The 12,941-nt window shown below is 39.6% G+C and overlaps 1 pseudogene; it reads left to right on the top strand.

Moving 5' to 3' along the window:
• Positions 1–3,670, top strand: part of LOC101422708 (RNA-binding protein 3 pseudogene) — a 37,710-nt pseudogene extending 34,040 nt beyond the window's left edge.
• The last annotated feature ends 9,271 nt before the right edge of the window (positions 3,671–12,941 follow it).

The raw sequence follows: 12,941 nt of genomic DNA, 5'->3' as shown, positions 1-12,941 counted from the left end.
ATTTAACTGTTAAGTGTACGTAGGTTAAATCACAAAACATTCCTAAACTTTTTGACCAATTCTTAACCACCTGTACTCTGAATAAATGAATGTATACCAAGTTTCAATTTATGAAATTATAAGAAAGGCCAAAGAAGGGCATACTATGTTCTTGGTATAGTCTTCTGAAGTTCTCTCATCTAAGCAGAATGCACACCATGATTTACCAATATAGTTGGTTCTGTAAACATATTTAGACTATCACAGCCCTTCACCCAAGATTTCAGGGGGTAAGTATTTTCAATGAATGTCCCCAGTTCCTGCCCAAAGTCTTTCATGCTTCACAATGCAACAAATATCCATTCAGGACACATGGGCATCCATTTATCATATTTCAAGAAAAATTGACTGAATATCCATCCTAAGTGAAAGACTGTGCTGAAGAATACGAGTTATCAGGAAGCACAAAACAACCCTGGTGGACATTACAATCTAAGTGGAGGCAATTTACATTTTTTAAAAAGTAAAATTTAATTAACAATTTTGAAAATACTATAAATGAAAAAAAAATGTGCTCTACCTAAAGAGTAATTGGGAAAGACAGAGGTCAGAGAAGGCTTCTCTGTAAAAATAACAGCATTCAATTATTGAGGATTTCCTAGCACAAAGACACCCCAACCTTCCAAGTAATTAGGCAACTCAATTTATTTGAAGGAGTACGGGTATTAAAATTAAACAGGAGTTAATCTAAAGAGATTTGCACAAGTCATTTCACCTCCTCGTGCTCAGTTTCCTTATCAGTAAAATGGAATTAATACTACCTTGTAGGATTGGTAAGAGAAGTCAAAAATGTCAAGTACCTTGCATATAGTAGACACTCAAAAAATTACAGAAGTATAGCTGCTATTACTTTCATTACTATCAATGATAACAACAAAAGTACATTTGTTGAGTCTTTGGCTATTTACCTCTTTAAGAATATAAAAATGAATATCTTTATGCTAATATATTGACTTCTACTGGTAAGATCTATTCACAGCCAAATTACCTCAGGAGAAACACAAATATGGAAGCTGTCATTAATATTGTCTCTTCATTGTCAAATATGAAAAAGTCAGCAAGACTGACAGTTTTATTGGGAAGTTAGAAGACAGAGTAAGTAACTCTGATTTCAATGCTTTATTAGTCTCTGTGTTAATTGTCTATGAAAGTGTGGACGTGAAAGATAATGTGCTTGTCATCACATAAGTCCCATATGATTTTGCAAACAATTTCACTGAAATAAAACATTTCAATCAAGTTTTATGAATTGATTCTTGCACAATAGCATCAAATGCAGCTATTCTATTCTTGAAATTTTCCATCAGAGAAAAAATTCTGGCAATTCTCTGTCTGAGCATCATTCAAAAATGAAAATGAGTTTTTAAAAAAAGCCTTCAGTATTTTTAAGGATGAATCTGTAAGTTGCTGCATTCAAATTGTTACCTTTAGGCTTTAGAAAGTAACTGGAAGGATTAAAAGCAGGGTTTCAAGAGTTTTGAATTAGACATAAATAGGAATTACCAACTATGTGAGTGTGCATATTGATGGGACAGACAACCATAAACCAGGTTACAAGTGATCTGGGAACTTGGGTTGGCCACACAGTTTGCAAACTTTTGTGTCCTAACTTGTAAAAATTGTATCTGAGCTCCTTCTCAACTTAGAGGTAGAGAGGACATCGTCCTCAGGATGAAGGAATAAAATATGGATTAGAGTGAGTTTACTGGTATTCCACTGTAGAATTATTGTGACTCTAGCAATGGAAGAAACTGTAACATTGATGTGGAGACAGTGGCTGCTGGAGTTGCTGAGGGCAGGGAATGGGAAGAAAAGTTGTGATATGGGGGCATTTTCCGGACTTGGAGTTGTCCTGGATGATAATGTAGGGACAGATGCAGGACATTATATCCTGCCATAATCCACTGAACAGACTGGGAGAAAGTGTAAACTACAATGTAAACTATAATCCATGTGGTATAGCAGTGCTCCAAAATGTATTCATCAAATGCAATGAATGTGCCGCACTGATGAAAGGTCGTTGATGTGGGAGGAGTGGGGGTATATGGGAACCTCTTTTACTTTTTAACATAACCGTTTGTGTGATCTATGTATCTTTGAAAAAAAAAATGGAGCTGGGAGCTGGCTGAGTTTTCAGAATTTCCAATTCTGCCAGGAAGTCCAAAGGAAGTTGGTCAAAATGTGATCCATGAAAACCTGCTTCAAAACTACTCACAGAGATTCTTAAAAGTTTCTCAACTTCAAGAGTTTTGGAAATAGATTCTCTTAGTAGTTCCCAGCAAGCTGCTTTCTAAACAAATTGACCAGGTCTTTCATATGCATGCTAATCTGGCACTCAGGTAGATAACCCGGAGCTGGGTTACCAAATCCATCCTGTGTGATAAAAGATACCAGAGATCATGCAGTTCCAGTGATCACAGAGAGCACGATTGCAGGGTCTTTTGGGTCAGTTTTAGAAAGGAGAGAGAAGGTAGATGTTCCTGAACTCAAAAGCAAGCAGCTTTCAAGAAATTTAGACTGTTGCATAGTCATGGACACACACCGCAAGGATAAAGGTCACGGCCTGGAAAGGACACCTGTAATCTCTGAAAAACTACTTTCTTAAAATGCCCTTCCTGATCTGGCTTGCACATTAACTTCCATCCAAGGAGGATACATGGAGTAAATAATTTCAGCTATTTGTCCTGCTAATGTGTATGTCTAAAAATGTCTAGTGTAGAAAAATATATGCCCATAATTAAATTCTATGTCTGGCATCTTTACTAACCTGAATAGGTCTTTATTGTAAAACGTAGACTAGGCAATGCACTTTCCCTAAAGGTACATGAATATCTTTCTGTATTCATATTTTTCTGGGACAATTCTTTTTTCAAATTGTATCAGTCATCTTCCCCATTTTATATCCTTATATTTTTCAAACAGAAAACCAAATTTTTACTTCCCATTCTCTCTGTTCCTTGGCATTAGATGTTAATCAGACTGTTTGATTTTCTGATTTCCAGTTACTCCTTATTTTGTTACTCTTTTCTTTTCTTTGTCCTTTTTCTCTTCTCTCTCTCCATCCTCCTCTCCCTTTCCTCCAACTTGCCTTTCTCCTTCCTCTCCCACCTCCACTGCCTCTCCCACACTTTTCCTTATTCTTCCCCAGGACTCGAATTCCCTGCCCTGTCTTCTGAAGAAGGGAAACTTTGTGGGAGGGCTCAGTTTCAACACGGATGAGCAGGCATTGGAAGACCACTTCAGCAGCTTCCGGCCTATCTCGGAAGCGGTTGTCATTAAGGACTGTGAGTCTCAGCCGTCTAGGGGTTTTGGCTTCATCACCTTCACCAACCCGGAGCATGCCTCAGATGCCATGCAGGCCGTGAATGAAGAGTCCCCGGATGGCCGCGAGATCCGTGTGGACCACGCGGGCAAGTCAGCCAGGGGAACCAGAGGGGGCGCCTTTGGGCGTCGTGGGCGTGGTCGCAGCTACTCTGGAGGTGGTGGGGACCAAGGACATGGGAGCAGCCGGTATGGCAGTCGGCCTGGAGGATACGCATGTGGATATGGAAAGTCCAGAGACTATGGTGACGGAAACCAGGGTGGTTATAACTGCTACTCTGGAGGAAATTACAGAAACAGTTACAACTGAGATGAGGCATGCACACATAATGTAGATGCACAAGGAATAAAAATGCTTCTGATCCAGCATCGTCCTTCCAAATGGCTGTACTTATAAAGATATTTGGAGCTGCACTGAAACATCTTTGTTTTAGTACATTAACTTCTCTTTTTGAATTGAGCTCCCAGGGTAGCCTGTCAAAGACCTTTTAAAAAGCTCCATATGTTTCAAAAGATTTTCCTTCCATTTAAAGACAAATTCTGGGACATTGTTAAGGTCTGGGTGTTTTTCTTTTGCTAGTTTTTAGTCTGGGCTCTCAGGATTATTGGTTCCAGCAAAAAAAGTTTGGTCAGGAAGATATTTTTTAAAAATTAATGCACATCTAGGGACATTTTAAAAATTTGTGCACAATGTTTTCTTAACAGTTAGGAAGCAGTTTCTGAACGTACCTACAAGAAATCTCCATCAAGAACATGATTGCTAAAAGATGCTTTTTGACTCTGTCATAAGACTACCACCCTGATTATATATAGAAGAGCTTCCTTAAAATGTTCGTGAATGTCTTTTTTAATACCGGAAGAAAGAAATATTCTGTTGTGTCTCATAGTGTTTAGGATGCCCTTCATGGAGCTGATTAAAACGATGGAATTTGAAAAAAAGAAAAGAAAACCAAATATTTGTTTCAGAAACTCTGACCACCATTTTATATCAGACATATGGAAATACTTTATTTACAATCAGTACTTCATTTTTATCCAAAATGGTTAATTATGGAGATCAAACCTGAATTATCCAGTCATTTTGATGTTCAAATACTACATATATTTAGCTTTGTATGGACTTGGGATTGAAGTTTTCCATTTTTATCCGGAATTTGGGTAGGATATGTACACAACTGATCTTTTCCGTGGATTTATGGGCAATGATATGTTAAAGCAGATTCTCAGTCTTGGCTTGTGTTGAGAGCTTAGTATCTCTAATAAGATGTGGGGGACACTTTTGTAGTAGAAAACCGTAGCTCGGGGCTACGTTTTCTTAGCTGCGGTTTTCTACTACATCTAATGTATCAGATTAGCCTTGAGAAGGGGGCGGGCAGGGGCGGCGGAGGTGCGCCTGCCGCCGCTGGGCTCCGCGGGGGGCGACGCGCACAGAGACGGCCTGTGGCTCCGCTGGCGTCGGCGATGCTGCGCGCCCAGCCGAGGAGCGCGGCCGCCCCAGCCTGAGCCGCGAGGGCTGCGGACTCGATGACTCCTTGCAAGGGACCCGGAAAACCTTCGGCGGTTTGTAGGTTTTGCCGCTGAACAGGCAATCACCTGAAAGAAAACCCTACCACCCACAGACACCTACATGGGGACCTTTCGGCGGTAAAGACGTAGTGACCCACCGTCATCTCAGGGTGGGGACCAGACCTGTGGCTTCAGTGCGTCTCCGGGGCCGCCTGGACCAGAAGCCTGGAAAGTGACTTCAGGCAAGGCCTTCCCCTCTCTGGCCCTCGAGCTCCTTTCTTGTGAAACCGGGAGAGGAAGGCTGACTTAGACGGCTGTTGCCAGCGCGTGGTTATGGGACGGGTCGTCCTGTCCACGCTTCTAATTACTAACACCCGGTCCCTCATGAAAGGGCCAGTTACACCGCACCTCTAAGAGGGACGGCGGGAATGAAGGAAAGGAAGACAAAGCGCAGACTCTCACATCCTCCCCTGCTCAAGTGGGTAAAAGAACCCTGTCACCCGCCCGCAGCTGCGACTTCCCACTTGGGGCCATCGGTTTTCACCCTGAGCCCGCCGCGCTGTCTGCGGGGGCCTCCCCTCGTACTGAGCCCCGGGACTGTCTGGATGGCTCGCCCCGCCGGGCCCCACTTGCCCGGGAGGCGGGGTCCAGAGTCCAGGCTTCTCCAGAGTCCTCAGACCAGGGCGCGGGGAGCCGCCCCCGCCCACCGCGGGGGCTCCCTTGCTGATGCGCAGCTCCTGGGACTCCTCACCGTCTGCCCGAGCTGCCGCCTGCTACCGCGCTGGGCATGAGGTCATCCCCGCCCGGGGCTGCGACACCAGGTGTGCTTCCACCCGATTCCCCGCGAGGGCTGGGAGCCCGAAGGCCCCAGAGATGTGGCAGGTACTCGGGGGCTTCCTTGCTGGTCTCATTTAGTTGCCTTAGCAACCCTCTGATGAAGGGTGTATTGTTCCCGGTGGCAAGTGAAGCAACAGGAACTCAGCGAGACCAAGCCACACTCGCTCAGGGGCCAGGGGTAGTCAGTTCAGATGTTGGACCCATTCTCATGCACAGACATGGCCATTTTAGGGAGAGGAGCAGGACACCTGCAGCTTCGCCAGGCTCCTCTAGGAGAAAGGCAGCCCCACCACCCCACAACGAAGAGAAGAGGTCCCTGGGAGAGGAGCATCTCTGAGGAGAAAGTCGCCTAGCAGAAGGCAGGGAGTAGAGCCACGGGGAATTGAGACCCAGCAGGTGAGAGAAGGGGCCACCTGGGGGTGGGGTGCGGTGTGCCTTGTGTTTGTCTAATCTCCAGAGGGAATGGGGCTAGGAGATCTTGGAGGCAGAAGAGTGGAAGGGGCTGAACTGTCCAAGGTGCCCTGCTGTGAGCTGGGTACTGGATCGTAGCCATGAAAGAGACAAGCACAGTCCCTTTGTCATGGGCTCACTGTGAGTGGGCTGGCACTGGCTGGGTGCCTGATTCAGCCAGCAGGGAGTGAAGAAATGAATGACTGAATGAAGTCACATGGCCTTGAGTTCCTCTCTCCATTGATGGGAGGATGTGGATGGAATTGGTGGGCTCTGAGCATCTCTTCACACACTGGCCCAGGGCTCTAGGATTCTGTGTTGCCTCATGCTGTGTGGCACACTGGAGTGGAGGGAGGAGGTGGGATTTATTTGTTTATTTTCTTTTTCATCATAGTAGATTTTGTTTGTTTTTCATTTTAAAGACCTTGTGGATTTAGTCCCAATTACTTATATAATCTTTTATTTAAAAAAAAAGAAAACTTCCTTTCTCCTATCCCCATCCCCCAGTAACCTCTAATTTTTCTTATCTCTGCAAATTTGCTATTTCTAGTCATCTCTTATAAGTATCCTTATGTGCCTTGTTTATTTCAATGACCATAATGTCTTCAAGGCCCTTCTATCTTGCAGCATATCTCATTATTTAATTTTTTATGGCTATATACTCCATTGTGTGATGTGCCACTTTTTTTTTTTTTTTTTATCCAGTCATCTGATGAACACTTTGGTTGTTTCCACCTTTTGGCTATTGCACTTATCACTGCTCTAAATATTGGTGTACAATATCTGAAACCTTGTTTTCACTCTCCTAGATATATACCTAGAAGTGGGAGTGGTGCATCATATGGTAATTCTATATTTAACCTTTTGAGGAATTGCCATGTTGCTTTTGAGAGTGGATGCACTGTTTTACATTCCCACCAATAATACACTAGAGTTCCAATTTTTTTACATCCTCTCCAACATCAGTTATTTTACATTTTTTAAGTAATAGACATTCTTGTGGTCATGAAGTACTATTTCATTGAGGTTTTAACTTACATTTCCCTAATGGCTAATGATGTTGACATCTTTTCATGTATTTATTGGCCATGCATGTATCATTTTTGGAGAATTGTCTATTCAAGTCCTTTGCCCATATTTTTTTAAACAACAAAAGCAATGTTAATTTTAATGCTTAATACCTACAGTTAAAATGCACTTCAAAATTTCCTCTCTCAAATAGCAGAATGCTGTAATTAAAATACCATTAAAAAATGAAAGATATGCCTTAAATCCAAGCTCATCTTGCTTTAGTAAGAATAAAAATATGAGTCTCAGCAGCATCTTTTCTTTCTCCTATTTTCTGTTAGTACATTGTTTCTCCCACACTGCTTATGAATATCCTGTCATGCTCTGCTTTTTCAAGTGTTTGTGTGTAACAACATCCTTGCCACTTAGTGTGAAGTACTGTCAGTTCTATAAGGTGCTCTATGTCTGTTCCCAGTTTCCACAACATCCTTTAGAAATCAATACAAAGCCGCCAGTTGTGTTAATAAATCTGCAATTAAAAGGTAATGAATTTTGAATGAGAAATGATTTCTTTTAAGTGTGACTGAGGACTACGCATTAATAGTGAAATGAGAGAAGGACAGTAAAACTTGACTTCAAGTTTCAACTCTTGACTTTGTCCTATGGTTGCCATGATCTTGCAATTTATTTTTAATGAGTCTATACATTTTTCATATCCAGGTATATCTAGGCAAGAAATACCTGGTGAATTAAATGCAGCATGAAGTTTATGGAAATTGTTAAGGTCAAAAGGTCAATTTAGTTAATAAAAATATTTTGGCATAGATTATAAATTTAAAGATTAGGGTGTCCCCATCTTAGACAAGTTCTAATTGGGGTAATTTTATTCTTGAGTTCCTATAGTAATTTTTCTAGGAACAAAATTCCTAGTCCAGGCTTTAAATAAGGCATCACATATTACTGATTATTTTCTCATACTATTAAATAGTGCTTAACATTTATATCTTTTCATATAGAAGACAGGAGATACTTTTCATGTCTATATATAATTTTCTTTGTCCAAGAGCAACTTTTGTTCCTCTTAGCCTCTCCCAAATGAGTTAAATATAACCCATTTTAAGGGTCATGTGGCACTTTCCCTGATCTTCCACTTCACCTCACTCCACACCAGTCACCAGCCTTTAAAGTAATGGAGTTCTGGAATATTAGAACATCTACCAGTCATCTCCTGTACTCCCTCAGTCCCTCCTAGTTTTGTGAAGCATAGACTATTCCTTCAATCTCCTCTTTAGCATTTTACCTTTTAGTCCACCCAAATACCAACAAACCATGACGGTCATCTTCTTAGAGTATATTTTCCTTAATTCTCTCTACTCAAAATGTTCAGTAGCTTCCTATCATCCAATTGAAGTATTGTCATCAAAACCTCTGTAAAAATACCAACTATCTCCACAGCTTCTCCTGCCATTCCCTTTAATTAAAACAAGTAATGAGTGGAAAAAAGCTGCTCACTTTCATTCCCTTCACTGGCATCTCCAAGAATTTTATCATTCTTTTCAGGTCTAACTCACAGCCGTGCTTTAAGTTTCTTCCCAAAGCAATAACCCCTGCACATTCTCTGATGCCTCCAATATGCCATGCTTATCTCAGCTAAAAGACATCTTTGCTTCCTTTGAACCCCTGCATAATTTTAACTGTCAGTTAATTAATGGCACTAGCATTTTGTATTATTGTGAGGCATGCTTTATCTTCATAAACTATAAGCCCCATGAAGGAAAGACCATGCCAGATTTGTTTTTTTTGTTTTGTTTTGTTTTGCTTTATTTTTTTTGTATTTAACAAAGTCCTGGGCACAGCATCTTCCACATAGAAGGACTTCAATACATTCGAACAATTCTCTAGTGAAGTACTGATAATAAACAAAGCAATTATAATAAACATCTGTGTTTTTTTTACTAGAAGTTAATCTGTCTATACTTGTTCATTTTACTTATACATTAACCCTAACAAGGAATGACTTCTTTTTTATTGAAGTACATGTCATAATTGAATCAAATTAAGTTTCCTTAATGTATAAAGGATTTTTTATTCCTATTACCCTTAGACCTAAAGGCTTATTTTCCTGAGGAATTTTCAAACAAATTAACTTTCAAGAATAAAATATTGAAACTGCATCACACGTCATGAATGACAATACAATTTTAAAGCAGTAGCATTCAATATTGTTCTTGCCACAATTATATCTATTTGTGAGACCTATAGAAAGACTTCATCATTCCCAGAGTAGATATCTGCTCACATAACTCAGAACATTGACTTCTATCATTCAAAATGCTTCCTGTTACATAAATAATGAATATTCCATTCGGGGGGGGGGGGGGAACAAAGAATATTATACTCAGGTTCCCAGCCGTTCAAAGGAAAATGTCAGTTTCTTCCGTCTGTGATAGAATGAGGAAATAAAAAATAGATGATTTATACTGTCAATCGTGCAACCATATTGAATAATTTCTAGAATATAATAAACTGTAGTTAGGGCAAATCTGTAGATGCTGACCTTTTTATTACCTGATTCATTGTGCTACACACAATTTGAAGGGAAAATGAGCTCATCAATCAGATGATAATGTTTACCAGCCTATAGCTTTCTTCTGAGATAATGATTTTAAGTAGCAAAACTGCATGAATAGTTTTGTAGGTATCACTTGGATAAGGAGTTTGCCTTTACTATGTGACTCACTCACAGGCAAACAGACTTTCATACTAAACACTGACATTTTCAGCTTCCCCAGTCTGCCCAATCACAAATGCAGAGGGGCTTGAAAAATTCAAAGTCTCCACAGTGATTTGAAGTCAAAAGCTTTTGTTTAGGAATTCACTGGCTTCTATGTGGGAAGCATGCTCCACTGAGATGTGTAATAGTGTTTTTAAGAGTGTGAATTAAAGTAAAGACATGTCTTTGATTTGGAATATTGTAATTTTGCTATATCTGAAAACAAAATTGTCTCTCATGAAAAGATATCCAAGCATTGGCTATCCTCAATTCAGCAACTCTCCACTAGACCATAACTATCTGGTAAGAATCTGGTTCTAGCCTTCCCATCTCTTTCCCTGCCTTTTCTTGCCTTCCAATGTTTCTCTACAAAACAACAACAACAACAAAAAACAGCTACTAGTCTAGTATTTGTATTACATTATTTTTAATGTAGCTTCTTTACTTCCTCACTCTTGATCAAAAACACTAATAGTCTCCTATTGTTCAAAAAAGTCCATATTTTCACTCAGGACATCTAACAAGGAGATGATGATATACAACACCCATACCAAGGAACATAGAGTGTCTGCAACTCTAGCAAGTTGGATGGAACTGCAAGCGAGACAGTTCCATCCATCTGGCCCATGTGATCTAAGCCCCCTCTCAATTAGAAACAGAGCGGGCATCGCCATCCCCAAATCCTCAAGATTGGGAAAGAACAATTGACTAAAATAGACTTATTATTATTCTATTATAGACATTATTATTCTAGCAATGGAAAAACTTTTACCTTTGATATAAAGGCAGTGGCTACCAGAGGTTCTGAGAAGAGAGAGGGAAAGGGAAGAATAGATGTAATATAGAGGCATTTTTGAGACATTGGAGTTTTCCTGCATGACAGATACAGGCCATTATGTATTTTGTCATAACCTACAAAATTGTGCGGGACAGAGTGTAAACTATAATGTAAACTATAGTCCATGGTTAGTAGCAATGTTTCAATATGTGCTCATCAATTATAACAAATGTACCACACTAAGAAGGATGTTGTTAATGTGGGAAAGTGTGGGAGAGGGAGGGAGTAGGGTATTTGGGAATCTCCTATATTTTTATGTAACAATTATGTAATCTAAAACCTTCTTTAAAAATAAAAAAAATAAATAAAAAGTCCATGTTACATATCTTGGCATTCTAGTTCCATTAGACCTTGTACTCAAACCCTCTGCTGCAATAACCTGAGCTTTTCCTCACGTTAGTCCTCCTAAATAATTTTCACCTACCACCATTCTTCCAAACATGCTCCTAGCATTTTTTTTATCCTTGTTGTGTCTGCCTTCTCTTCATGTGCAGGACCTGCTGCTCCCGGTAGACTGTAAGGCAAGACTTACATCCTTCAGAGCCTCAGCAATGGGCTGAGGGACGCTCAATAAATAATCAAGACCATGATAATGGTGTTTTAAGGTCAATTCCTACGCTAGGAAATGCAAAATGAAGTAGCCATTTGGTAATCCATTAATTTTAGGTCCCAGTGTGGAGTGTTGGGCAGTTATATTAGTCCCCACTCCCAAGAGCTCTTTTGAAGACAAGTGCCTAGGTACAAAATTTGTTAGCACAGGGCCTAGTATTTGGGAGAAATTCAAAATATGTTGGAGCCAACAATGTAGTTTGATCTCTTGCTGCCTTCCAAATAGATAAAAAACATAAAAAACTGACTTTTCCCAAGTATTTTGATAGTGTTCGGAGAATATCTGAAAAACTTTTGCTTTCTTGATAAAAAAGATAAACATAACTGACTCCTCCTTTCTTTTCCTTCCTGTCTGAATACAGATCTTACAGAGCTGGGAAGGCTATCTTGTGAATATGTTTAGAGAGGCCAAGAGAATCACAGAGACTGGCACCTATGCAGGCATTAATTTAGATATGTTAAGGGTGTTTTTTTTTCCCTCACATGTAAACAAAAAATACCTACTGATACAAAACATAGCCATTATTTTTAGCTATTTTTCATTTATTGCCTGTGTCAAAGCTAATGAGCTATATACAGAGCAAAGAAGAATAATTAATAGAAGAATGTATCATGGATCCATTAATACCAGGAGAAACTACATGAAGTGTATATATCCATAGCAAATGAAAATCATTTTCACAAAGTTTTTGAATATCAGAAATATGGGCTTTCCAAGTATTTTAATGTGTGAAAATAAATTACCAAGTTGACAAACATGACCTTATAGGGATTTGGCCTACATATATCAGGAACTGATATTAATGAGCATTGATATGGTGGGTCAAAAACTTGTACACAACCACATTTAATCCTTTCAAATATACCATCTGGTCAGTACTACAAACCACTATACAAAAGAGAAAACAGGCTTATAAAAGTTTAGTGAAATTATCAAGAACAAATAGATTGCTGCAGAAGTGAGAATCAAACCTGTGTCTAATTTTAAATCTATGACCTTAAATAATTTTTATGTATATTCATACTTCAGAGAGTGCAGTTTACTTCAGGCAATAAAAAATTCATACAATTATTGTTAATACTTCAAAACCTGTTTTGGCTTATATTGTTAGCTCTAACCTAAGATTTTCCCAGGTGTGTTCATTTATTCAATCAATATTTATCTGGTAAATATGCATATGTTAGATCCTGGCAATACAATATTGAACAAGAAAGGCATTTTGCCCTCAACATATTGAAAACTTACAAAGAAAAGCAGACACTAAATGATCCATTAAAATAAACAAAGACAGTTAATCTGGGTCTTATATGAGAGATTGGAGGTCAATTACGCCCATTTTATAGCTGAGAGTTGCTTCCCAGCAGCATCTTAGTTGAGATTTGAAGAAAAGCAATGCAACCTAAAGGAAGAAGGGAAGATCATTTCTGGTAAATAATGTGCACTACACGTGTAAAAGAAAGAATCATTATAGATAAAATTTAGGAATCAAATTGTAGTAGGGACTTCTGGTCAATCAAGATATAAAAAATGCTCCGAGGCACTGTCCCCACCCCAGAGTC

Source organism: Dasypus novemcinctus, chromosome 3 (assembly GCF_030445035.2).
Source record: "Dasypus novemcinctus isolate mDasNov1 chromosome 3, mDasNov1.1.hap2, whole genome shotgun sequence".
NCBI lineage: Eukaryota > Metazoa > Chordata > Mammalia > Cingulata > Dasypodidae > Dasypus > Dasypus novemcinctus.
Note: the sequence above shows the minus strand (reverse complement) of the source record. Positions and strands in the feature narration are given on the sequence as shown.